This window comes from Cavia porcellus, unplaced genomic scaffold, assembly GCF_034190915.1.
Source record: "Cavia porcellus strain 051 isolate PalLab524CR breed Dunkin Hartley unplaced genomic scaffold, mCavPor4.1 scaffold_10, whole genome shotgun sequence".
Classification (NCBI taxonomy): Eukaryota; Metazoa; Chordata; class Mammalia; order Rodentia; family Caviidae; genus Cavia; species Cavia porcellus.
The window spans coordinates 9632832-9647672 of NW_026947493.1; the positions used below are offsets into that span (position 1 = coordinate 9632832).

General features: G+C 35.3%; 1 protein-coding gene across 7 annotated transcripts in view; it reads right to left on the reverse strand.

Annotated features, from left to right (window-relative positions):
* Positions 1-14841, reverse strand: part of Tbc1d5 (TBC1 domain family member 5) — a 615865-nt gene that overhangs the window by 517048 nt on the left and 83976 nt on the right. The window lies entirely within an intron of this gene.

A 14841-nucleotide genomic window follows, 5' to 3' on the forward strand; every position in this document is an offset into this window, starting at 1 on the left:
AAAAAGAAGAAACTAAGATAGGGGAAAAGAGAAAGGATAGAAGGGAAAAGAAAAAAATGCAAGTTAGTTATACCATTAGTGTCACTTACTTCACTGAACAGGAAAGGTTGTGCTAATATTGATTGAAGAAATTTTTATGCCCATATTTTGTACTTGAGTAACTAAAGATAATGATGTATAATTTATCAACAATTGTTACTTTTTCATTATTTTGTTGTGAAATTTGTTTTACCTTTTCTTCTTAATATTAACAAATAAAGTAATTTAATAAATTTTAAAAAAGAAAAAAAAAAACAGGAGTGGTGTCTTGTTCTTAACTTTATAGGGAAAGCTTTTAGTTTCTCCCCATTAAATAAAATATGGCAGTAAGTTTCACATAAATGGCTTTTATCTGAATAAAGTCCTTCAATACATAGTCAGTGCTTTTAGCTTGAAGGCATGTTGATTTTGTCAAAGGCATTTTCTGACTTAAGTTGATCATATGATTTTTGTCCTTTCTTCAGTTTATGTGACACTTTAAACTTGTTAATTTATAAATGTTGAATCATCCTTGAATCCCCAGCATAAAGCCTAATTGATGATAAAGCACATTTTTGATTTATTGCATTCTGTTTGCTAGTATATTGTTGAGGATTTTTGCATCTATATTCACTAAAGAGACTAGTTTATAGTTCTCTTTTGTGGTTGGATTTTTGTCTAGTTTTGGAATCAGGGAAATGGTAGCTTTGAGAAATGAATTTAGTAGTATTCATCTTCTTTCAATTTCATTAAAAAGCTTGATAAGAATTCCCCTAAAGTTCTTGCATAATTGAGCAGTGAACCCATCCAGACTTGGACTTTGCTTACTTGCTAGGCTTATTGTTACTGTTTCAATTTAATTGTCCATTAGTGGATTCTTCAGAAACTTTGTAATACTCTTGGCTCACTTTTAGTAAGTCATAGGTATCCAGGAATTGACCCATTTCTTGTGTTGGTTACTTTTCTCTCATTGCTAAGACAAAATACCTAACACAGAAAATTAAGGAAGGAAAGGTTCATTTGGCTCAGTTGTTAAAGGTTTCAGTCCGTAATCAGCTGGCTCCAAGGCAACAGTTCAAGGTGGTAGGAGACAGCAAAAGCAACAAGAGCAAAAGGGCAGGGTAAAACAAGTCTCTTTTCCACCCTTATATTGTATACAGATCACCCACCCTCGGGTGAGTGCAGCACTCACACCATCTCCACATCCTCTCTTGAACAGGCTCAGGATGTTTACAAAGGACAGACCCTGATCCCCTGCTTAGTCACTTAAACTTCTAAACTTCCCAAGCCTACACAACGAAAAATACCTAGAGTTTTAAGGGCATGTTCTCTTTACACCCTAGGATGTAGAGTAGCTCACTTAAGTTAAGCTTCTAGATTTCTCAAGTTGACACAATGTATCAACTATCACACCTTGTGAATTCTCAGCTTTATTGGCATACATGTTTGCAAAGTGGTTGTTAATCATCTTTTGATTATGGCAGTGTCCACTGGGATGTCCCCTTTTTCATCTTCTTGATATGTAAGGTATAATTTTTAATTCTTTTCCATTCACTTAACCTTGCTTTACTGCTTAGTATGTACTCTATTTTGGAGAAAGTTCCATTTGCTGTTGAAAACAATGTATATTCTGTTGTTGGGTAGAGCAGTCCCTAGATATTTATTAAGTTGATTTGTTTAAAGGTTTTATTCTTTATATTTCTTTCATCTACTTGTGGTAGTAGTGTATCAACCAGTCTTTCACCTCCTACATTATCTTTTCATAAAGTTGGGTGCACTATTGTTTGTTACATGTATGTCAGTAATTGGATCCTTGGACTGTTCTACGAGCCAGAGTGAACTTTTGAACTTCTTTCACTCTTTTGATCAGTTTCAGCGTGAAGTCTATAAAGGAAACTGACACCTATTTTTCCCCAGGTTTCTGTTACACAGAACATTGTTTTTCATCCTTTGAATTTGGTCTATGTGTTTCCTTTCAGGTTAAATGTGTTTGTTGTATACAATACACCACTAGATTTTGTTTCTTGACTTTGACAATCTATGTTTTTTTAATGGAGAATATACTGCTCACATTGAAAGTTATTTCTCATAGGTAATGACTTGTTCCTCTCGTGGCATTATTTTCTATTGCTCATATCTTATCTCTCTCTTCCATTTAATAGCTCATTCTATTAGATCTTTTATCTTTGTGTCTTTTTTATGTTTTTTAAATTTTTAATTTTTCCCTTAATTAAAAAATAATAAAAAAATAAATTTTAAAAAGGGGGGAAGATTTGAGATAAAAGAGGACATAACAACATAACAATACAGGTCAGAACAGAACAATTTAAGCAACATAGTGTTTCACCACAAGATAACCCGACTTAATAGTAGTTACCATAGTGTCTTGTTCCTTGAAATATTTGAGTATAACTTAATATACCATAGCATCAAACACATCAAGACAGTGTGAAATCATTCAAAAGGATGAAACTATTACAGGGCATTTAGAAACAGCTAACAGAAAACAAACAATTGTTTCTATATTATCTCTGCCTATAAAAATTTTGTTTATACAATCACATATAATAAAATCCAATAACATACAACTTGATAAAAACCAATGGAGACAGAAGGACAGTTTGATGGGACTTCAAAACAAGATGATATTAAATCAGCACTATTATGTCTTTTCTTAAAAATAGCTGTTCATATCATCACAGACAATAATGTCAAACAGCCCAGAATAAAACCATAAAAAGTAATGAGTGAAAACTTTATAAAGCTTCAAAGCCATATAATAAGAAATCATGATTATCACATACTTTTATGTATTTGTATCATTTCTTACACTAGGGAAACTATTTGGTATTCATATATGTGAGTTTGATTTATTTCACTTATGAGTATGGTCTCAAGCTGTGCCACTTACAAATATCTCAATGTGATTCATCCTTGTAGCTGAGTAGTACTCCATTGTATAAAAATACCACAACTTTTTTATCCATTCCTCAATTGATGGACACTTAGGTTGTTTCCAAGATCTGGCTATTACAAATTGTGCTGTTATAAACATGAGTGCACATCTACCACTGTGGTATAATGTTTTCAGTTCTGGGAACATGCCTAGAAGTGGAATAGCTGGAACAAATGGGACTTCCAATCACAGCTTTTTGAGAAATCTCCACACTGACCTCCACAATGGTTGCACTAGTCTATACTCCCACCAACAGAGCAAGAGAATTCCTTTTCCCCAGAGCCTCTCCAGCATTTGTTGTTGGTGGTTTTCTTCATCCTTGCTATTCTTTCAGGAGTGAGATGGAATCTGAGTGTGGTTTTAATTTGATTTTCTCTAATGAGTAATGATGATGAACATTTTTTCATGTATTTTTTTTTGCCATTTGTATTTCTTCATCTGAGAAGTATGTATTCATCTCAGATGCCCATTTTTGGATTGGATCTTTGAATTTTGGGGTCTGATTTTTTTAAATTCTTTAAATGTTTTAGACAGAAGTCCTTTATCTGAGGGAGATTTTTTTCCCAGTTTTTAAGTTTTCTTATCACTATGCTGGAGATTTCTTTTGACCTGCAGAAATTTTTTAATCAGAGGTGATCCCAGTTATTGATTCTGGACAGTATTTCCTGTGTGGTTTGAGCCCTATTCATGAATTCTCTACCTACCCCTATGTGTTTAAGGTTTTTACCCAATTTTTCTTCCAATAGATTTAGTGTTTCTATTTTAATATTCAGATATTTGATCCATTTAGATTTTAATTTAGTACATGGTGATAGGCATGGGTCTAGTTTTAGTTTTCGGCATATGGAGAGCCAGTGGGTGATATTAAACGGACTATTCTTCTTCCAGTAAACCTGTTTGGCCACAAAGATAAGATGGTTCAGTGTGTTTGTAGTTGTATCTTCTAATCTATTCCATTGATCTTTGGCTCTGTGTTTATTCCAGTAACATGTTGATTTTATTACACTTGCTTTGTAGTATAACTTCAAGTCACAGATTGTGATGCCTCCTGCCTTGTCTTTGCTGCTTAGAATTGCTTTTGCATTCTAGGTCTCTTCTGGTTCCAGATGAATGTTAAGAGTGATTTCTCAAGATCTTTGAGGTATGTTGATGGTATTTTTATTTGGATTGCATTGAATCTGTATAACAGTTTTGGGAGAATGGCCATTTTCACAATATTTATTCTGTCTATCCATGAGCAAGGGATGTCTTTCCATTGTCTGAGAGCATCTTCAATTCCTTTTTTCAGGTATTATAATTTTCCCTTTATAGGTCTTTCACTTCTTTTGTAAGAGTAATTCCTAAGTATTTCATTTTTTTTGGTTGCTAGTATAAAGGGTGAGGCTTCTCTTATTTCTCTGCCAGGGATTTTGTTGTTAGTGTATAGGAATGCTATTGATTTTTCAGTACTGATTTTGTATCCAGCTACATTACTGAATTGATTTATTATATCTGAGTCTTTCAATGGAGTTTTGGGAATCTTCTTTGTAGAATATCATGACATCTGCAAACAATGATAATTTAACTTCTTCTTTTCCTATCTTTACTCCTTTTATTTCTCGCTCTTGTCTAATTGCTCTGCCTAGTACTTCCACTACTATATTAAATAGCAGTGGTGATAAGGGACATCCTTGTCTTGTGCCTGATTTTGAAGTGAAGGCCTTCAATTTTTGGCCAGTTAGTATGATACTGGCTGTTGGTTTGTCATAGATGGTCTTTATTATATTGAGGTAAACACCATCCAATTTTCTGTAAAGTTCTTATCATAAATGAATGTTGGACCTTATCACAAGATTTTTCTGCATCTTTACAAATCATCATGTGATTCTTTTGGCTTTATTGATATGGTGGATTACATTTATTGATTTACGTATGTTGAACCATCACTGCATGCCTGGGATGAATCCTAGTTGGTCATGGTGTATAATCTTTTTGATGATTTGCTGCATCCTATTTGCCAATATTTTATTGAAGATTTTTGCATCTGTGTTCATTAGGGAGATTGATCTATAGTATTCTTTTTTAGTTGGATCTTTCTCAGGTTTTGATACTACCGTAATATTTGCTTCCAGGAATGACTTAAGAAGGACTGCTTCCCTTTCAATTTCATTGAAGAGTTTGAGGAGTGTTGGCTATAAGTCTTCTTTGTATTTCTTGTAGATTTCTGCAGTGAATCAGTCTGGGCTTGGGTTCTTCTTTGTAGGTAAGGACTTAATTACATTTTCATTTTCATTAATAGACATTGGGTTATTCAGCAGTTTCACATCTTCTTGACCTAGCTTTGGTACTTCGTATGTTTCTAGGAATCTGTCTCTTTTGTGTTATCAAACCTTTGAGAGTAGAGGTTTTCAAAACAGGTGTTGATGATCTTCTGTATTTCTATAGAGTCTGTCGTGATTTGCCTTTTTCATTTCTTTTTGTGTGAATTTGAGCTTTTATTCCCTTTTAATAAGGTTGGCTAGGGGGTTACCAATTTTATTTATTCTTTCAAAGAACCAACTCTTTGATTCACTGATTCTTTGGATTGTTTTCTTAGTCTCTATTGCATTGATTTTTGCTCTGATTTTTATAGTTTCCGCTCTTCTTTTGGCTTTGGGCTTGACTTGCTCTTCTTTTTCTAGATGTTTGAGGTGTAACATCAGGTTATTTATTTATATTTGTTCTGTTTTCCTGATGTGGGAACTCAGTGCAATAAATTTTCCTCTCAGGACGGCTTTCATTGCATCCCACAGATTCTGGTAAGTTGTATTTGTATTTTCGTTTGCTTATAGGTATTGTTTAATTTCTTCTTTAATTTCCCCTGTGACCCACTGATTATTCAAGAGTGTGTTATTCAGTTTCCATGTGTTTGTGGGAATTTTGCAGTATCTTTTATCATTAATTTCTAGTTTCATGGTGCTATGATCCGATAACATGCATGGGATAATTTCAACTCTTTTGCATTTATTTAAATATGTTCTGTGAGTTAATATATGGTCTATTTTAGAGAATGTCCCATGTACTGCTGAGAAGAATGTGTATTCTGATGTTGTTGGATGGAACACTCTGTATTTGTCTATCAAGTCCATTTGTTCACAAGTGTGATTCTGTTATTTCTTTGCTGATTTTCTGTCTGGTTCATCTGTCCCTTTGTGTCAATGGTGTGTTAAGGTCTCCTGTTATAATTTTGTTACTGATAATTTGGTTTTTCATTTCTGTTAATACTTGTTTTATAAAACTGGGTGCTCTGGAATTTGGTGCATATATATTTAAGATAGTTATCTCTTCCTCTTGAAGTTTTCCCCTAACAAGTATGTAGTACTTCCTTAATCTCTTCTGATCATTATTGGTTTAAAGTTCACATTGTCTGCAAACAGAATGGCTACTCCCGTTTTTTTTGTGTGTGTGGAGGGGGTTCCTGTTGCGTGAAATATTGTTTTCCATCCTTTGACTTTCAATCTGTGACTATCTTTTGGGTTAAATGGGTTTCTTGTAGACAGTATATGGTTGGATTTTTGTTTCTTGATGCATTCTGCCAGTCTGTTTAATTGGTAAAAATGGTTGTAACTGTTATATGTTGGTTTATTGTCGTTATTGTTGTTATATACATGTTATCTTTCTACTGTTGCATCTTTATCATTCTGTTCTGTTTAATTGTCTGCTTTGCTTATTGGTTTTTTCCTACGTGTATCTAAACTGTCTTTCAATATCCTTTGCAGGGTTGGCTTGATGATCATGAAGTTCTTCAGCTGTTCTTTGTCATGGAAGTATCTTATTTCTCCATCAATTTTGAAGGACAGTTTTGCAGGGTACATCAATCTAGGTTGGAAATCATTTTCCTTTAGAATCTGGGATACTTCACTCCATGCTCTTAACTTTATTGTTTGTGCTGAGAAGTCTGCTGTGATTCTGATAGGTTTCCCTTTATAAGTGATCTGTCTTTTCTCTCTGACAGCTTTTAACATTCTATTGTTATGTTGGATTTCTGGGATGGTGATTATTATATGACTGGGTGTAGTTTTATTTTGATTATGACTATTTGGAGTTCTATATGCGTCACTGATCCTGATGTCAGTTTCTGATCTCACGTTTGGGAAATTTTCAGCTATTACTTCTCTAAATATCCTTGTGACATCATTTATGTTGTCCCTTTCTTTTTCATTAATCCCTATCCATCCTATGTTGTTTTTCTTTGCGTCATCTTGCAGTTGTTGAATTGTTGTTTCCTGATTCCTTGTTATTTTTAAAAGATCTTTCCATTCCTGTTCACTAGCTGCAATCTTCAAGGTACGAAATTTTATCTTCACTTTCTTTGAGGCAGTTTTTACAGTTTGCAATAGAATTTTTGATTTCCCATATATCTCTTTGCATCTGCTTTATGTATTGTTTGTTTCTTATATTTCTCATCTAGGGATTCTTTTTGTTTAGTTCCTCCAATTTTTTAACTGTGTCTTCTTTAGATATGTTCAGCATGTCCTTCATTTCTTTTATCATTTCTTCTTTTACCTGGGAGATTATTTCTAGTTTGAATTACTTTAATGCTTCCCAGAGTTGCTTCTTTATTTCATTTGCTATTATGTCCAATTTTTCAGGTGTATGGCATATATTTTCTTCTATGTATATCGCTCCTAAGATTTCTTGGGATGGGCCAGAGATTTGAGATTGTAATTTGGTCTTTCATTTTATCACTTTTCTATATTTCTGTGTTTCAAGTGTTATTACAAGGCTTCCCCATGGTCTGTTGGAAATCTTCTTTTATGCCCTCAGCTCCTGGGACTCTGGCCACCCAGTTCCCTGGATTGAGAGAGGGTCACTGGGGGTGGGGCAGACCGCCTCAAGGCCAATCTCTCTAATGGATGGTGCTCGCTTGCTTGCTTAGAACTCCCAAGTCTGCCAAGCATTGCCAGGAGCAGGGAGGCCACTGGAGGCCCACTCAGGACCGGCCGTGCTGGTCCAGTGCACACGGAAGCTGCAAAGTTCCCTGCCCAGGGCCAAACGAGGGACCCAAACTAGCTGGACTTGGGAAAGTGCGGGGGGGTGGGGAGGCTTACCCCAGGCTGCTCAGCCTCTGGAATTGATGGCGCCCACTTGCTTAGAACTCCAGAGTCCGCCAAGCACAGCCAGTAGTCTGGTCATGAATTTATTTAGGTGCTCTTTACCATGTAAGTACTTTACTTCTACAATGATTTTGAAAGATAGTTTTGTAGACTATATTAGCTTGGGTTGGAAATTATTTTCTCGTAGGGTTTGAAACACTTCCAAGTTCCCTTGGACTTTGAGGTTTGTATTGAGAAGTGTGCTGTAAGTCTAATGGCTTTTCCATTATAAGTGATTCACTGCTTTTCTCTACTCACTTTTCAGATTGTTTTCTTATGTTGGACTTCCAAGAATTTGACTGTGATGTATAGTGGTAAAGTTCTTTTCTGACTACAACTCTTTGGGCCTCTATATGTCACACTTCTCTGTAATTAGTTTTTTCCTTTACTGGGAAAGTTTTCTATTATTTCAGTAAGCAGGTGGGGTTTTTTAATGCCATCTGTGCTTTCCTTAGATTTTTCATTAATTCTAATCGATCTAAGTCTTCTTTTTCATCATCCTTTTCTATTTTTGAGAAATCTTTCTTTTACTGGTCACTAACTGCAAGCCTGTCTTCAATATCTGAGATCCAATCCTCATATTGACCTGATCTGCTTTGCTATTTTTTTTTTTTTTTTAATGGGTACCGGGGATCGACTCACGACCACGCCCTTGCAAGGCAGGCACTTATGCGGCTGAGCTAAATCCCCAGCCCTCAATAAAGTTTTTTTTTTTTATCGGTACCAGGGATCAAACTCATGATTGCCTGCTTGCAAGGCAGGGGCTTATGCCACTGACCTAAATCCCCAGCCCCAGCCTGATCTGCTTTGAATACTTTCAGTGGAGTTTTTATTGCCCTGGAGATCTGCCTGAATCTGCTTGATGGATTCTGTTTCTTTCCTATGCTGAGCTTCCATAATTTTCTTCAGCTTCTTGTCTGTGTCTGCTCCAACATTGCTAAGCCCGGTATGTATTTTGTAATCTCTGTAGTTATCTGAGAGATGAGTTCTGACTTCATTTTTTCCACTGCCTCATTCAATTGCTTTTTTGATAGCACATCAGAGAGACCTGGTGGGGAGCTTTCAGATTGTCCCACCTCATTGCCCCCTGGATTTGCCTATGATGAACTGGATGTCTGGGGTTTAATTTTGCTTAAGTGTTTTCTCATTTTGACTTTTTTAAATGTTTAATACCTGTGGTGATTCTTGTAAGTTGCCTATGATAGGTTGCTTTATTGGTAGTATTTAGGACCCTTAGGAGATGACTACTTCTCAGAGGTATCTTCCAGATGTAGCTGGTTTTTGGGTTGAGTCTGTTGGAAGATCTGTGTCCCTAGGTTTTTCAAGATGAGAAATTGTTGTTTGTCTGGCCTACTTCCTGGTTCTTTGGCACTATGCCACCATATTTTCTGTTACCCTTAGTTAATTCTCACGTCTTGGAATACCAGGACCAACAGGTGTTTATAACAGTTATGTGAAGCTTGGCTGTATTGATACCAGTAATATCAAAGACAGCCTAGAAAACAACAAACTGAGCTAACCATTAGTTTGCAACTTTTAACCTTATGAACTAGATTTGTGATTCTATAACAAAATGTAAAACAAATCATAATTATTTAAGTCTGTAATGTGTCAATTTTGCCTTTAAGGGTTAAAATTTAAAATAGACTCAAGAGAAAATAGAGAAGCGGAAGAAGAGTAAGAGATTAGAAGTAGGGTTGGAGGACAAAGTGGGATCAAGTCACCTTGGGAAAACTGGTACAGAGACTTAATGAAAAGAGAGATGGAAGATTCCATCCGGGAGGGTGGGCCAGAAGGAAAATAGTGAATCCATACTCTGTGCCCTTCCATTCCATCCTGGAGGGCACATCTACTTGACATCAGTGAGTCTGTGATCTGGGCTACAACCATTGCAGAAGAAAAAGTTACTGAGTTCTAAATGAGTGGTTTCTTAACAACATCTTTAGTCTTTAGATACAGCTGGAACCAATTTTCTATGTCCGGCTTTAGGGCCAATGGGTTTTTGATGTGCCCTCCCTGCATCAGGGGCCCCTCTCCACTTCCCCAGACTGTGATTACTGCCAACCCCAGCAGTGCCCTAGGTTGGGGAATGAGATCAACCCTCTGCTCTTTCCTGTAGGTAAGTTACAGGGTGGGAGGTCAACTGGGTTGGACTTAATGTTTGTAGCTGTGGTATCTGGTCACTCCCTTCTCTCCCCAGTTGTTGTCCTCAATCAGAATCGAGTCAGTCTTCATCTACTGCTGCATGCTGTGGGGAACAAAAAACTACAACTAGCTCGGAGCTAGGTGGTCACCTCCTCACAGCAAGAGGCACCTCACATCCTGTTCATCCAGAAGTGTTCACTCAGGGGAGGGGTGCTGCTTGTGTACTGGGAGTCTACTTGTTTGTGTGGGGGTTAAAGGCATTATTTAAAGCTGTACTAATTTTTAAAGTATGATAGTGGCATTAGAATAAACTTACCAAGATTATGGGTTCATTAATAATTTAGCATCTGATAATAATATAAATTCATGAAAGAGTAATGTGGATCTCTCTCAGTTTTTGATTTTGGTTTTTGTTTTTCAGTGCTAGGCCTTGAACCCTGGGCCTCACACATGCTAGACAAGTGATTGACCACTGAGCTATATTTCTTTTTCTCTTCTTGTACTATTTTAAATAAATGTAAAATTAAAGTAATTTAAACATGTAAAGTGAAACCTTCTTTATAAAATATTTTTATAACTGCATTACACACCCAAGTTACTGAAGATATTTTTAAGCAATAAATATTTTCACATTACACACAAAAAATGTTAAATTGGTGTAGGGAAAATATGAAACAAAAATAAAATATGAAATATAAAGAAACTGGAAATAGACCACAAGTAAGTATTATTAACATAAAAACACTTTCTACATACCAAAATAAAAATACAGAAGAGATTTTTACCCTAATTTTTAAAGAGAGGTACAACAAAAACTTTGCAAAAGGTTAGAGACAAGTTGTACAATGAAATGCTAAGTAAGAATGAATTAATATCTTTGTAATCAGTATATACCAAAACCATGCAGTGTTGTTATGTTGTTATGTTGTTATCTAACCATTTAGATGGTATTACGGTATTATGGTATTCTCATGGTATTATGTACCATGTGGAAAGGACACATTGGAGCATGTTAATGCAAAGCAATTTAAAAATACAATTCAAAATTTTAAATGCATTTAATCTTTGAACTGACTTCAGCTTTAGAATTTACCATGAAACGACAACTGTACAAAAATACATGTATTATGATCTTACTGACAGCAGCCTAACTGTCCCATTATGAAGAAATTAAATTATTATATATCCACTCAATGAAAATTAGACTGTTACCTAAAATGATGCTCTATCTCCACATAATAATTAACATAGGAATAGCTAGGATATGGATTACTTTTTACTTTCTTCTCTGTAATTTTTATTGTAGTGACACTTTCTACAAAGTATAATACCATACATAGCTTTAAGATATAATGCAAAAATATTTTATAGTATCTCACAATTCATCAATTTGTACATCCATTTGAAGCATTATAATTCAGTGTTTTATGCTACAACACAGTTATACAAAAAATCTTAGAATATCTACCCCATAAATTATATTTTAAAAATATGTAAAATACAAATACAAACAATAACAAATGTTGGCAAGAACATGTAAATAAGAATCCTCAAATATTGCTGATGGACTCATACAATGATGCAGTTGCTGTGGAAAATACCACTAAGTTCAAGCCCCAGTCTAGGCAACTCAACAAAACTCTGTCTCCAAATTTTTAAAAATTTAAATTAAAAAATAAAAGCCCAGGATATATAGCTCAGTGTGAAGACCGTAAGTTCATTTCCCCGCACTGGGTGGGAAACGGGGTGATATATAATTCTACACCCATTCTTTACCTTTTCTGCTGTTTCCTTACATCTCCTTACATACTTTGACAATTGCATATTAAGAGTTAGAAGTACATATGTGAAATTATCATATGTGATAATATATTTTACACAGATGTGGTATGTTTTTTTAAAAATCCATCTGGGAAAGCAGTGTGCTAACCACTGATGTATTCTTTAGTTATTATTATTTCAATACACCAGGGGTCCTATGGGTTTAAAAAAAAAAAGAAAAGGTTAAGTCATACCCTTGGTCCAACAGAATCCCAAAAAGTATTCAGGAAACAACAGACAAACAACAGTTCTCTGCATGAGTAGATGATGGCTAGTGGTTTCATGGAAGCAGTGTACATGCATTCTAAGCCAGAAATTCTGTTTGAATTTTGCCTTGCAGATCTTGCAAAAACTAGTTAATCTCACTGAGCCTCAGTTACTTGATCTGTAAAGTGTAGTTCTAAAAGAGTATCACATGCGTGGTGGATTAACCAATGGTCAAATTTTAAGACTCAGCTAAACTGAATCAGCATGGTGCTGGATATGGAAGGTCAACCTGAGGATTGTGGCCAACAATACAAAAAGGAGAACTGGAAGCAAAGATGGTGTGCTGTTGATTCTCTTGGAAAAGCCTGTCATGCAGGTTTCTTGATAGGAACGTGCCTGTTTTACAGTATTTAGTTTGCCTGGCTGTAGTTCTTTTAAAGAGAGTTCAGGTCTTTACCTTGAATATCACTTTCTGGCTCCAGTACAGATCCCTCAGCCTGCTGACACAGATCCTTCATGTTGCTGCTGAAGACTTCCTAGCTTCCACCACTGACCTCTGGGCCTTCCCAGTGTAGATCCTTAATACAGACATGCAAGAGACATTGTCATGGGCTCTCAACCTCCAGCTGGACTTGTGGAGGACACTGCTGTGGGGTCCAGGTCTTCAGCTGGACTCATGCAGGACTTTGCCACGGGATCTAGGCCCTGAGTTGTATTCTTTAGGTCTCTAGCAACAGATCAAGTGCACTCTTCCACATTTGATTTTTTGGGTGACTATTATAAAATAATTGTATAAATTATGTGTCCTGCATTAAATCTATTGCCTTATAAACCCTAACTACAACAGTATGCATAAAGTGCTTAGAAAAGTGTGTAACACTTAGTAAGTGCTCATACAATACCATTTGCTGCCTATCTTTCTCCCACCTTAACTATATTCTTTTCTCTACAATGTAATAAGAGCACCTATGTAACATTTCCTGGCATCTGCTTCACAGAGCACTTATTTTTTTCTTAAATACTTTGCTGAATATTTTTATTTGTGGCTGGCTCTGACTTTGTTAATTTAGCTTTTTGTTTCCTGCAAAAATGCAGTGCCTAACTACAGCTGTATTTAGAATTGTAAATTTCAAAAATCTATAAATAAAAAGTTAAAATAAATAATTTTACAGGAAGTTAGTCCTGATTATAAATGCAGACTAAAGACTTTTTTCCCTATACAAAAATAAAAAGAAATGATTTGAAATAGCCTAAAATCTGTTGCTCTCAAATAGTATTATACAGTAGTGATTTTTTTATTGGTCCAAATTCAGGTAGTATTAACTTACTGAATAGTTCAGTGTACCAATTTTGGGGCTGCCATAGGAAAATCCTAAAAACTGCATAATTTGATTAACAATGTTTTAATATTTATATATTTTTAAAACTTTTTTTTCTAGTATATCAACTCAACACATTTTCAGAGGCATTTAATCAGAGCCAACTATCTTACGGTGGCCATCATGTTCCCAGCAGGATGGTCCAGGAGCTACCAAACACAGTAAGATCATTTTTTTGGTTGGGGAAGGGAGTTGAGACAGGGTCTCACTGTGGAGTTCAGCTGGTCTTCAACTCACAATATAGCCCAAGATGTTTTCAAATTTCTGGAGATCCTCCTGCCTCAGTTTCCCAAGTGCTGGGATTATAGGTACGCACCATTGCACCCTGCACACTCACAATAAATCTCCAATGGGGAAACCTGCCCCACTGCTAGATGCTAATGTGCTGTACACTCTCTTGTTTTTTAATGTAATCCTTATACCTCACATGAGGTAAAGAATTATTCTTATTATGAATATTTTATAGATTAGAAAAAGATTGTAAGAAGAAAGATTGTAAAAAGAAAGTAAGACAAACTGACTTCTCAAGGTCACAGAGTTAGTAATCTGGCAATGCTAGCACCCAAATCCTTAGGGTTGTTTTTATACTTTGTAACACTAAAACTACATATTTCTTAATATGAAGCTAAATTACTCACAGAAAATAAATAAAATTTTAATTTCTCCATTTAGTATTTCTGGTTTTAGAAACAAAAAAGAAAAAAAAAACCCAGCAAAATAATAAAAGAATTCTTTTAGGTCACATACACATTCTTAAGTACTCAATAATTCTTAGGTACTTAAACACGGAAAAAGTTAATCTTCCCCTATTTGCAACAAACTGCACATGGCTACTTCTATAAAGTAAGCTATCCAAATCTACTTTTTTTAAAGGCTAGAGGATTGTAGCTATCTACATTTTTAATATATATAGAAATCCATCTTATACTGTCTCTACTATTTATTCATTAAGAAAATTATTCATTACCAGGCACAATTCAATATGGAAAATTAAAAAAAACAAAACCACTGACTTTGATATGCACAATTCAGCTGTGATGTTTGCAGGTATACTGGCATAAATATTTGCTGTATAAACAAGTGTTACCTTGATTTACAAACTTATTTTATGATTTTGGGGAAGACAGTCATGACCATGGCCATATTTGTCACCCAACCCATAGTTTGCAAAGGAAAATAAAATTTTGCCCAATGTTTTTGT